The 12,160-nt window shown below is 42.6% G+C and overlaps 1 protein-coding gene across 11 annotated transcripts in view; it reads right to left on the bottom strand.

Annotated features, from left to right (window-relative positions):
• bru3 (CUGBP Elav-like family member bruno 3) overlaps positions 1-12,160 on the bottom strand; it is a 545,388-nt gene that overhangs the window by 394,863 nt on the left and 138,365 nt on the right. For 2 of the 11 annotated variants that reach the window (XM_029317917.2, XM_029317916.2), the window contains exon 2: positions 10,500-10,678. The exons of 8 other annotated variants lie outside the window; for them this stretch is intronic. The gene's annotated coding sequence lies outside the window, so the exon portion shown is untranslated. Of the gene's footprint in view, positions 1-10,499; positions 10,679-12,160 lie in introns of those variants that run through there. One more of the 11 variants, XM_085484316.1, reaches the window with a different exon arrangement.

Raw genomic sequence — 12,160 nt, 5'->3', positions numbered from 1 at the left:
CTCCAGCACTGTTCTCAAAATCAAATCAGCAAACCCGTAGAGCTAGTTTGTCGTAAAAAAGTACTCGAATGTGCTCAATAGACTTTTCTTGAAATAGCATGATAAATGGCCGATAATTCATAATCTATAAATCTCTCTTTTTTCGTGGAATTTAGTGAACGAGTACCTATACATAAAAGAGAAATTAATGAAAAGCAGCTAAATATTCAAAAATTTGGTATTATTATTAGAGAGACGGCCAATGTACTCTCGTATATTGGGAGACCGCATATTTTGTAATCACTGCAAAAATTGTAAAAATATGCCATGTCGCATTTTTAATGCAGATATATTCACTTTCTACCATTAACACGAGGTGTTTCGTGTTAAGGTGTCCCTCTGAAGCCCCGGTTTTGAAAAATAAAAAAATGCCGAATACATGAATAGTACGTTTTACGTTGTACTCTCCCTGATATTCAAATTACTTCGACATAAATCTGGTAGGGTTGATGATTATCGCGTGACTTTTTTTTGGTCGTCGCTGCGTGCGAAGTATCATAATACAAAGTATGCATAATGCTTTTCATTTGCCAAACACGTAGACCGGGTAATTGACCATCGTCGTTGCACGTATAACTGCCATATAGAGCGGAATCAGAATTTTGGCCCAATATTATACGCAATTGAGATATATCAGTTCGCTCCGCGAATCCCCCATATTTTGCGACGCGATCAACGCGATCGAAACTAGGCGCTAACAATGATCAAAATGATGCTGCGCGCAAATCCTCTCTGTCCCGTTCCACCTCCTCTCACGCGAGTTCGCCATGCCATCGATTCTACTAGCGTTACTAGTATTTCCGATAATTCTCGATGCATGCACGTGCGACGCATTTACACCGCTCGTAAAGTCGAATTATGCCCGTCAAATATTAACACGATTCTAGCATTAGAGATCGTGCAATGTTCTCATTTGAAGATCGCAATATATTCGAGAGCAAATGGGGACTATCGATTATCACATATGATCTATCATAATGGAAATTTCTGGTCTCTTTTGCTCTTATTTATAGATAGGTTAATGATCGCTCCTTATCATCTATTATTCAATCTTCAATGTACTATTTTGCATAGTATAACATATTTTATACTTGAATACTTTAAATGCTATAAATATAATTATTAATTATATAAATCCAATGTAAATTCCAAATACGCAAAGTCTGCACACTTCTAGCATTTTTGAATGCTACAGATGTTTCTTGTATTTAATCTCATATATGTAAATAGCAAGCGAGAATGGAGCATGTATATTAATGAAGGCAAAGACGAGTGTGCTTTACTTGTCCGTCGGGACGCCTCGGCAAGGGTAATATACGTCAGGAGCGGAAGCGCCTGAATTAGTTACAAATTCAGGCGTAGTAAACGATCCGGCGCTTATAGAACGAGAGCCTCGCGAGCTTTGGAAATTCTCGCCGCGGCGCGGCGGATAGAGCGATGGCGGCGCGTGGTAGGTAGGTTTACCGCGATAAATCACACGGCGCACCGACAAAAGAGCCTCGACGAAAGGGTTGCCGCCATAAACGTATAAAGTAATTACGCGCCGTATCCCCGCGCAATTCATCGGCCGGTCAAAATTCGCGACGATTCGCCTAAATTTCGCGACCCGTGGTGTGGCGTCGATCGCCATACGAAGTGCACGACGAATGTGATTTTCATTCCCGCGAAACCGAAGCGTTCACCGCGACAGGAATTACATTTCATCGCATGCATTATCGGGACGTGCATTCTGCATGAAACGCTTGCTCGAAAGCCCGGTTATCACCCTCGCCGCCGTGGGTTTCATCAAGTTAAACCATTTTTCTCTAGTTCCTTTTTTAGAGAAAAAGAGAAAGGGAGAATGAGAGAAAAATTTATTGAATTCTCTTTACAAGTTTTTTAGAACAATATATACAAGAAATAATTAAATTCATAATACAATTGACATCTATTTTGTTCATATTTTTATTATTACTCCAACTTATTATTATTTTTAACAAATTTATTGTATTAAAACACATTAAACATTTATCTTGATTTTCTAATATTCATTTACTTTTACTTTTTAATTTATAGTGGATTAGAGGAAGCGTGTTCCTAGTATTTAATAAATTTTTTCTTCTTTTTATTTTCTCTTTCCCTCTAAATTTTTCTCTTTACTTTGTCTTTCCGTAACTTTTCTTTCGTACTCGTACAAACAACGGTTCAAACATGTATTACGTCTGTCAAAACGCTCGCTGTCGCCGGAAAAAAAATGCGGGCATTCCGCTCCATTCTTTCCGGTCAAGAGGTGCCTGCTAACTTCCCATGAAAAGAGCCTGGATTTATATACCTATAAATTTCTTGGTATACGGCTTGCTCACTGTAAGTTGGAAGTTAAGACACCTAAGAAAGATCGTAACTGTTCCTAGTGAAATTAATAGTTCATGATAAACAAAAGTTATACAAACAAATTATCGTTGATGTAGATAAACTCATTATCGAGGACAATTAATCTGGTTTCTTTTACAAGAGAGCAATTTTAAAATTGACAATTACAGTAAATTACATACATTTTAACAGGACGAAAAATTTCCCAATTGTTTAACGTCTACGTAATTCGAGAAATATATTGCATGTACGGAGGAAGGAGCAGCGTTTTCCTATTACGAAAGTTCTTCATTAAGAGAGCGTTGTGTGTGGACAGCTTCTTACCTAGAACTGTTCTTCCAGCCTTCGTTACGGGCAGAGATTGATGATCGCGAAAAAGCGCTTAAGCAGAAAAAGTCCGCGGTTGGTCCGAAAAGAGGAGAGGAGCTTTCCTATCCGTTAAATCGAGCGAAAAAATAAGAATGCCTACCACCCCGATAGCCATCATCCCAGGTCTAAGAAGGGAAACGAGATGGGCCGCCGCGCTTGTTCACGAAACGATATATTATGTATGCGGAATAAATGGAATAGAGAAGAGGCTTGAGTCGCGCGCGCGCGTAAAGTCCTTCGAAACCAATAGAGCAAGCTAACGACTCCTGCCATCGCACGGTATTACACCCGGTGCGATGTGTATGTACATACGAGGGCGGCTTTTGTCGCTCTCGCCATCTGCGCGCTGGATAAGTTCTCGGACGGAAGACGTAGCGGGCCGGATAAATCCTCGAGACTTCCGGCGAAACTTTTTCGCGGGACGAAGAAGAGGTTTACAGGAGAGCATATCGACGACCGTTTCCCCGGAAGTCTGCACACGGCGCTTAACGTGAGGTAACGGCCCGCGAGAGCGGAGTGTTCTTCAATTTTTCTCGGGCATCCTTTATTGCGTATTCCCTCTGAGAGATCCTCGTATCTCGTGAGTCAGGCTCTCGCGTATCTCTCCCGAAAAACGAAATTTGCAACGGATCGACGCGCGTCATATCGAGCGACATCGAATCGGCAGCGATGCGGGGCGGATACGTCGAGCAAAAATTCTAACTTCGACGAAAAAATGAATAACAATAATAAATGTACAATAGGCGTGATACGTTCAATGCCGCGGGATAGCGCGCGGGTATGAAAATAACAACGCCCCGCGGGCGAAAAATATTTTTATACGAATTTTATACGAAAAACGAGCAATAGCTTTTAAATAAAGCGAAATAATACGACGTAAAATTGAATTTTACCATGGGAAAATAATGGGGCAGGTTGAAACGAAATATTTTACAATTATCTTGCCCGCACGCGCGCGGATATGAACGTCGAATGCGCCAAAACACGGTCATTTTCCATGATTCTCCGACGAAACGTGTAAAACAATCGGATCGACGAACAACATTTTTTATAATAACGATGATACACGGCGAGGGCGAAACATTTCTGTGTGTATATATATATATATATACAACATATACAACGTATATATATATATATATATATATATATATATATATATATATATATATATATATACACGTACACACGCCGTTGTTATAAACGTACCGTTTCGCGATTAAAACAGCGCGCTCTCGACAAAATCTGCGTGTACATACTTCGTGCGAGCGATGTTTTTTCCGCGATACTCTCGGGCACAATATTCTTGTTTTTTTTAACCCGATTATTTTGCGCTCTGCGAAACGGCCGTTCGTAGAATCGCAATCGTTGTTCGACTTGGTGCATCGACTGTACCGACGAAGTAACGGCTTGTGCTAAGTATCTCAGCATACACATCTCCGCCCTGCCGCGTCGTTGCCCGAACACCATCGAGAGAGAGAGAGAGAGAGAAGCCATCTCCCTCGCTCTTTCCTTTCGTGAAACTCCGCGGAGTGAGCTGAAATCGCGCGCCAGGCGGCCGAATGTATTTCTCAGAGGGCTTAATGCTGGTGAAAGTGGAGATGCGACACAATGGAGACACGAGGACACCGAGAGGAAGATACAGAAGAGCTTGAGCGCGCGAACGTCTGCGTGAGGAAACACAGACGGAGGGATACAGGCAAGGACCAGGAGGAAACGAAGATTGAGAGGGATAACAGAAAAGGAACACACTTGTGTGTGCCAATACACTAAGGCTCGGCAGACACACGTCGATTCGTTTATACGTGGACGATCCTTCGCGGAGGGGGTAAAAAGGGAGAGAAACGCGAAGATGGAGGGATGGAAACTCGTTATCAGAAATGCCCTAGACTCATGGTCCACTATCTTCGACTCGCGCGTCTCTTCTCCGAATATCGCCCTGAAACTTCCGTGTTCCCTCCACTTTTCGATTTATTAGATTTCACAACAGACCAGAGAGCGTGATAAAACGAAAACAGAAGAGGATGGCGTCAAGAAGAAAGGAAAAGGTAAGAGGAAGCGGCAGAAAGCCAAGAGAAGCGCGCCCTGGCTGCAGAATCTCTCTCTTTGGCCCTTCTCTTCCTAGCAGTTCTTTTTACGTTCGATCCTGCAAAGTTTTCCTGGCAGGTATCCTGCCCAGGGATTCTGCCGGGGCTCCTGCCCAGACTCGTCCGCAACAGTCCGGTATCATATCTATCTACCGCTTTGTTGCTTTGTCTTTCGCAGGCCTTCTCTTACGTCCTACACTCTAGTCGGTTCTACACCTCTCTCTTCCAACTTGTTTCCGACAACGTTCTCTCCTCCTCTAGTCGCTGCATACCGCTGTTTGCGCGATGACGGTGGCGGCAACGAAGACGACGGCGGCAGCAGCTGGCGGCGCGTTCCCAAGTTCCAAACTTCGAAACTCTAACGAAATCTCGGGCAAGGTGAATATTTTATGCGTAAATCAAATCCCGACGAGTATACGGGAGAGAGCGAGGATCCGTGGCACGGTGCGGTTAAATTCAATAGTAACGTAGCGCTTCGCGTGCTCTTCATGGTTGTACACCTATCTTTCTCTCCCACACCTCTTATCTCGCTTCTTCGTAGGATATATCGTCTCTTTCTCTCTCTTATTCTAGCATTCACCTCTTTTCTTTCTCGTATACACTCAATATCCCACACCTAGAAGTCTAGCCCTTACAGGAGATATTCCATCGTGGGTATCTATCGACTATTGAATTTCTGTCGCGCGCGCTGCAACGACGCGCGCGTTATCGAGCCTATTTGCATCGCTGGATTCAATACCGCGCAACCACTCAACGTCCCGCTCGTTTTGAGGCACTCTCAAGTAGAATGCGCGGCATTATTTCGAGAAATCAAGCGAGACGACGCGCAATTATACATATACGCGATGCGACGTAAAAGTCGGGATTCTTGAGATTTAAGAGATCGCAACGCGCGAAATATATGTGTGTCTTCTTCCGCGGTATAAAATATTCGCTCAAGTGAGAAGAAGAGGAGATGGATTCCGTTCGCATCTCACGAGAATGGAATTCGCCTCCGCAAAACGCCTACGCGCAACACAGCAATAAAGCTCGCCGTCCTTTTCCCCTTTCCATCGGACTTTTCGTACTGGGTTAAGGGGAAAACGCGTGCGGTTCCCTCTGCGACTGAGCGACCCCATGACCACTCGGCACTCGGTCAACATAACGCTCTGCAGAACGATCAAATATTCAGCAGCGCTCCTACGTCAGACGTTTAACCGTGGACGGATACCGTCTTTATTTATTTGTTCGCGACGAGTTGTTTCTCTACCGTTGAACGGGACACCGAGCATCCAGAACACGTGTAGAAATGCGTGACAAAAGAGGGAGTGAAAAAGAAAGGGATATATTTTTTCTTTCTTATCGTCCGGGAACATCGCCAACGTAGCCTTTTATCCAAATACGATTCTGACCCAAAAAGTCGAGTATCAAATTAATAAATTACAAGCCCTCTTTTTTCCTTTTCTCACTATCTATGGCACTCTCGTTTCTTTTGGCTTCTGTCCGAATAGCACGGTTTACGTGATCCCTGCATTCGTCTCTTGCCGAACTCACGCATGCTATTCAGCGTCTCAAACGATTTACGTCGAAGGGAACCGCTTTCGCAGAATCATTCGAATGTTTCATCTCATTGGTGCCGCTCTACTACGTATTTCGTCACTCTTCGGAAACTGCTTCGGAAAATGCGCCAACGAAAATACATACGTACCATCGAAACGTCAAAAACAAAGTCGTATCCCAATATTAGGAATAAACATTTTAAATTGCGTTCAAATACACGGGATAAAATTTCGCGAAAAGTTGAAACATCCAAACTGATCTAGTTCTATCAATTTGCGGAAATATATATTCGAGACTCTGAAATAACTAACTTTATTGGCATTTTGATTCTTAACTCGTTAACGAGGTTGAATTGAAACTCTCTGGCACTTTTTTAACAAGCCAAATGAAAAGGAAACAGTAATTAACGCTTAAACAGAACGACGGTGGAGAATAATATTTCCGTGTGCCGCGTTGAATATTCGCTATACGCGCTACCCCGTTTGCTCTGGTTGCGGTATTCATGTTCACGGGGGGCACGGCGCATACACGGTTACCGGCAATGAAAACGCCGAATGAAAATTAGATATCCCGAAATATACCGGTGACGACGACGAGGGCGACGCGGTGGCGGGCGGAGGCCAACTGTGCGCGAAACCCGCGCGAGCTAAAGTATCACAATGACACGGCAGGGATGCATTTACCGGTGCTCTCGCCGGTGCTTTGACGACAGTCGCCAGATAGTCTCTTTCATCCGGTAATTAAGCGGAGAGCTCGAGAAGTTATCACCTGGCGCGATCGTTGCTGTGCTCCCTGCGCGGAGCGGCTCGTCTACCTGCCTCCGCTTCGAGTGTATGAAATAGAGGGTGGGAAGTGAAAGAAGAGAGATGGCGGCGGACTCTCTCTCTCTCCCTGTCGAGTTCAGTCCTTAATTAATTAACGCTGCGTCGAATAATAATTATCGAAATGAAAGATGATATCGGCGGTCTTATTTATTGGTAAACGATGATATCGAGCTAACGTATAATCCTACCCTCTCTAACGAACCACCAAATATATAGACGGTCTCCCTCTGTGTTGCACGAGCGTACTATATGCTCGCCTCTCGGCTATGTCATCGACCGATATCTAAACGCGACTCCCCTAATTGATTCATAAATTAATTTGCCCGAGCGATCTCATATATTTACGGCTCTTAATTATGGCTCGTTTAGCGTTCCGCCAAAGTTCAGTGAAAATGCATGCAAAGTATTGCTGATCCCTCGAAAGGATTGTTCGTGTTATTGAGGGTAAATCGGTGACATTTTATCCAGCTTGATTCATTCTTTTGTTCATTTCACGCGCGCACAAACACACACACACACACACAACGCTTTATTGTTTTATTCCAGTTCCTTTCGTGGCGAGCTCGCAGTGGCAGCTCGAAAGGCGTTCAAGACAAATTGCATTCTGCGAGGATTCAATCTAGCCATGGGAATGTTCAAAGTCCAGGGAGATCGCACGGACGCGTTGGTGCGCTTCGAGAGAAATGAAAGCAACGGCAAGCGTTTTGATGCGGCCAAAGAGATAAAAGGGAAGGAAACGACGCGATCGTTGGAGAGCGCGATTTTGGATGAAGGGCAGGTCGATTCGCAGACTCGTTAGGCCGACACAAACCGCAAACGCCCGGGTCTGTTCTACCACGGTGAAATGGGATATGTGTGTCTCCCCTCTCTTTGCGAATTTTCTCGATATTAAAGCTCGAGCAATGGGATTGCGACGATTGGTGGCGTGCGGCGATCTGCTTGGTGCCTGGATTCCCGATAATTATGTGCCAATTAAATTTAACGACTGTCCATTATTCCGGTCTACGAACGCTCGCGTATCCGTGCTCTCTGTCTCTCTTTCTCTCCTTTCTGTTTTTCTCTCCCTCCATCCCCTCCTCTCTCCTTCCCCTCTAATTTTACCTTTCTCGATCATACAGCTGCACGATCAAATCGGCAACAACTATCATTCGAATCGCAATCCAATTACTTTTTAATATTATCGGGGCGCGTCTGGAATCGAGCTGCCTTTGCGGAAACGTCGCGCGACCACATTATAAAACTACGAAGAACTCCCGCTGGCAAATAAATGCTTCCGGGCTGGCTGCGTCCCTTTCTCACATACGTCGTTGTCAGGAGCCATTTGCTCACCACGGCTCTCGCCATCGCTATCAAATGGAATAAAGTGTCAGCGACCAGTTCCGAGGGAAATTGGAAGTTTGGAACGTAATTTGCTACGATCGATCGCATAATTCGAAGAAAATGGGGAGGAAGCGCAATAAATATTTTTGTCATATCGCATTTTATCGTGTCTTTCTCTCTGATTTATGGTTTTTTTTTTTTCGAAAAAATTTTTAGAAAATTTTGAATTTTATATCCTGTTATCTTTAATTACAATGACTGTCGTCATTAGAGTGCTATAATATTATTTTTGTATTATTATAAAGATTGTATCGCACGTCACGTGTAAACGTCAACATCTAGTATTCACGTTAAGGCATCCAATTTCATGCTGTCTACTCGTGTAATTGTTTTAAAAAAGTATGTCTCTCTTTGCTGCCGCTCCTCGGTACGTCCTCGTTAAGAATTCAAGCGTTTCAACCACAGATTAACCCGCCATCGGACCAGTGTTTACTACCATTTTCCAAGCTCATTAAAAGAATGAGGCAAACCTGTAGCGAGCTCAGTTTAATTATCCCGTTGCAGATGTAAAACATATTTAGAACGTAATATTTACACGTAAATATCGTTATCGACTCATTTACATACATTTGCTCATTACATCAGCGTGCTTGCTGATAATTTGTTTATTCCAGGATATATACTCCTACCGCTAAAATTGCTATTTAACAGATGGCTAAGCTAAAGAAGATAGGCTAATTTGTTATTCAAATGCATTGGCGTGTAAAGAATAAAATATAACGTCGCAGCGGTGCACAAGATTTTCAATATTCAGAAACAAGTTCGATGAAACGAAGAAAATGTGAAATGTGCATGCGCGAGAAGAAATATATAATAGTACGTACTATTTTTTAATCAAATGCCAATCATTCCTAAGCTGTGCAATGCTGGGCGAGAAATGATTTTCTAAAAAGAATTTTCTTCTTTATATGAAGATCCTGTTTATTCTAATATATACCTATTCTCTAAATCAATTTAAATTTTACGATAAATATTTGTTCACTCTTATCTGTCAAATTTGCAAGATTTTATTACAAATTTTCTTGTAAATTTTTTAACGCATTATCTCATAAACGACATTAACGCAAATTCAGAAATTCGGCCGCATTATATTGTATCATGCAAATTTATGATTATCCATCTTATATAATTACTAACAGCATGCTCTTATTGAGAAAATAGATATTTATTGAAAAAAATCTTACCATCCCCTATCTATCAATAAATTCGAAGGCCACTCGCGTCTGTAGAGAAGATGGCAGCAGGCAAGCTTGATATAACTTCTAACATCAAGTTTAGGAATTTGTGTTGCGGAAATAGGGTAGGGTGCTCGTCATCGGCACAGAGAGTAAGGAATAGTTGGTAGGGGGGTGAGCACCAACACAGAATGACCACTAAACACCTAACAACCAACAATAGCAGTCAACATCGAACATCGATAAACCAACGAAACTTAACCAACCACAAATCACATTGTAACGGAATTCAGCGAACAGTGAAGATCCACCAATACATATATATATTATAAACGTAAACAAATATATATATATATATATATGTATATGTAGAATATATACAAAACGTATATGCAATGTTGAATGACGTGTGATATACGTACGTGCGCTCGAAGAATGTCTCTGCCAAGGTGCGTCGTCGAGACGACGCTCTAAGGAATAATTTTGAATCGATAATAACACAAATGTGTACGTTTCGAACGTTCTATCAAATTCAACGCGATTGCCAATAGACAGAGCACTCCCGGGTCCACGTTCGTTTGATGGCGAAGGCAGATCTTGGCCTCTCGCAGGAGTCTCCCATCAAAACATCAAGAAGATAAATACTAATTGTGAGACACGAGAACGTAAAAGAGTGAGACACGTTAAAACTTAATGACACATCTTGAGAGACACCGAGTAGGGATATGATGACGTACCACATCGAGTACATTGAGAACGTGGTTCGCGCGGACGACACTAGTAGTGGTAGTAGTAGTAGTAGTAGTAGTGGTAGTAGTAGTTGTTGTTGTTACATTGTGTGTTGTGGTCGTGGCAAGAAGAAGAAGAGATGGAGGAGGTGTGCGGCGCCCCCGGCCAGCCGGTCGCCCGTCACACCCTGAAACAGAATAATATTGTCACTCCTCTGCGAAGAAATACCCTCCCTATCGACTATTTCTTCTTTGTCAGCGCTGTCTAAATATAACTCATTCGTTAGTGATGTGTCTCACGATGATCGCAGAAGTATATCTGTAGATAAATTAATACACTATACAGTCGCGACATTTTATATTCTTTGCATAAAAATATTATTTTCTCTTGTGACAAATATATTTTTAAAGTATATTTATATATATTCTACATAAAGCACCGTCTCAGATTTAAATAAGATGGAAAGATACAACTGTGTTTAAAAAAATCTGTTTTAAATTATAAACTCGTGAAGACAACACGAGCTCTAATAAAATCAGTAGATCCAATTATCAAAATTGATATGTAATAAAATAAAATTCAATCTTGGCATTTAAAATTAGAGATATTTGTCAGACGTTAAAGTTGGAGACTAGTTGAAAATTAAATTTTACACTCAATGTGCGCTTTACGTGTGAGGGTCTGACAGTGTCGATTACGTTTGTTACAACTCGGTTTTATCAGTGGCTCCAATACTTTGCTCACACAGAGTAGCGGCGCGAAGTCTCGCCGTGTGGAGGGTCGAAGCCGAAAAAAGGGAACGAAGCTTTATATCGAGGAAAAGGGGATTTCGGATTTGCTGGACCGTGTCCACCCCCATTGCATCGTTTACACTAACACGAGTGAACAGACGAGCACGAGCGCGCGCGCGTCTGTACATACGAAGGAAAGGCAGAAAGTTGACGGAATAAGAGAAAGAGAGAAAGAGTGATGTGACGGTGAGTAGAGGGGAGGCTTAGAAACGGGAGCAGCGACCGGGATTTTAACGTCGAGCACACTCGTTTCGAGTCGATAGGTCCACTTCGACTGGCTTGGGAAGCAGTCGACATGGTCCAACAACTTCCTCTCCGGCTTCCACCTCGCTCCGCGTCCTCCATCGCCCTTTCGTCCATCTAGCCATCATCTTCGTAGCAGGAAACAGGGCGTGAGCGGATGGAAGTTTTCATAACGCTCACACGCAACTGACAAAAACACCGATCCTCGATCCGATTCTTGTTAGGAAACAACGGAGTTTTTTTTTCAGTTTACTCGCTGGAAGAAGTGGGCACGCTTGTCATAAAGTAATGTTAGTGATTTTTGCGCGATAACCTCAATATACGAACTAACACGTCAAGCAACCATCGCGTTTTCTGATGTAGATTGGGAAATTATTATTCACGATATTCAAGATGAAGCAAAAAATACGAGAAATGATGTTGAATAAATTGTGAGACGTAAAAGACTCACTCGTGAGAACCGTAGCACGTGTCTCATCACGGTAAGAAGGATACGTGAGGTTTATTTAACTCCAAGAGAGACTTCTCCCTACGGCGAAGTAAATTCGAGTATGCTGATAGCGAAATATCATGATTATCTTCAACTATTTAAGCAAAGATCATAAAAATCTTTGTTCGTCGCGATATCCTAGTTA

This window comes from Nylanderia fulva, unplaced genomic scaffold, assembly GCF_048542155.1.
Source record: "Nylanderia fulva isolate GAGA-0341 unplaced genomic scaffold, ASM4854215v1 Scaffold3, whole genome shotgun sequence".
In the NCBI taxonomy this organism is placed as follows: Eukaryota; Metazoa; Arthropoda; class Insecta; order Hymenoptera; family Formicidae; genus Nylanderia; species Nylanderia fulva.
Note: the sequence above shows the minus strand (reverse complement) of the source record. Positions and strands in the feature narration are given on the sequence as shown.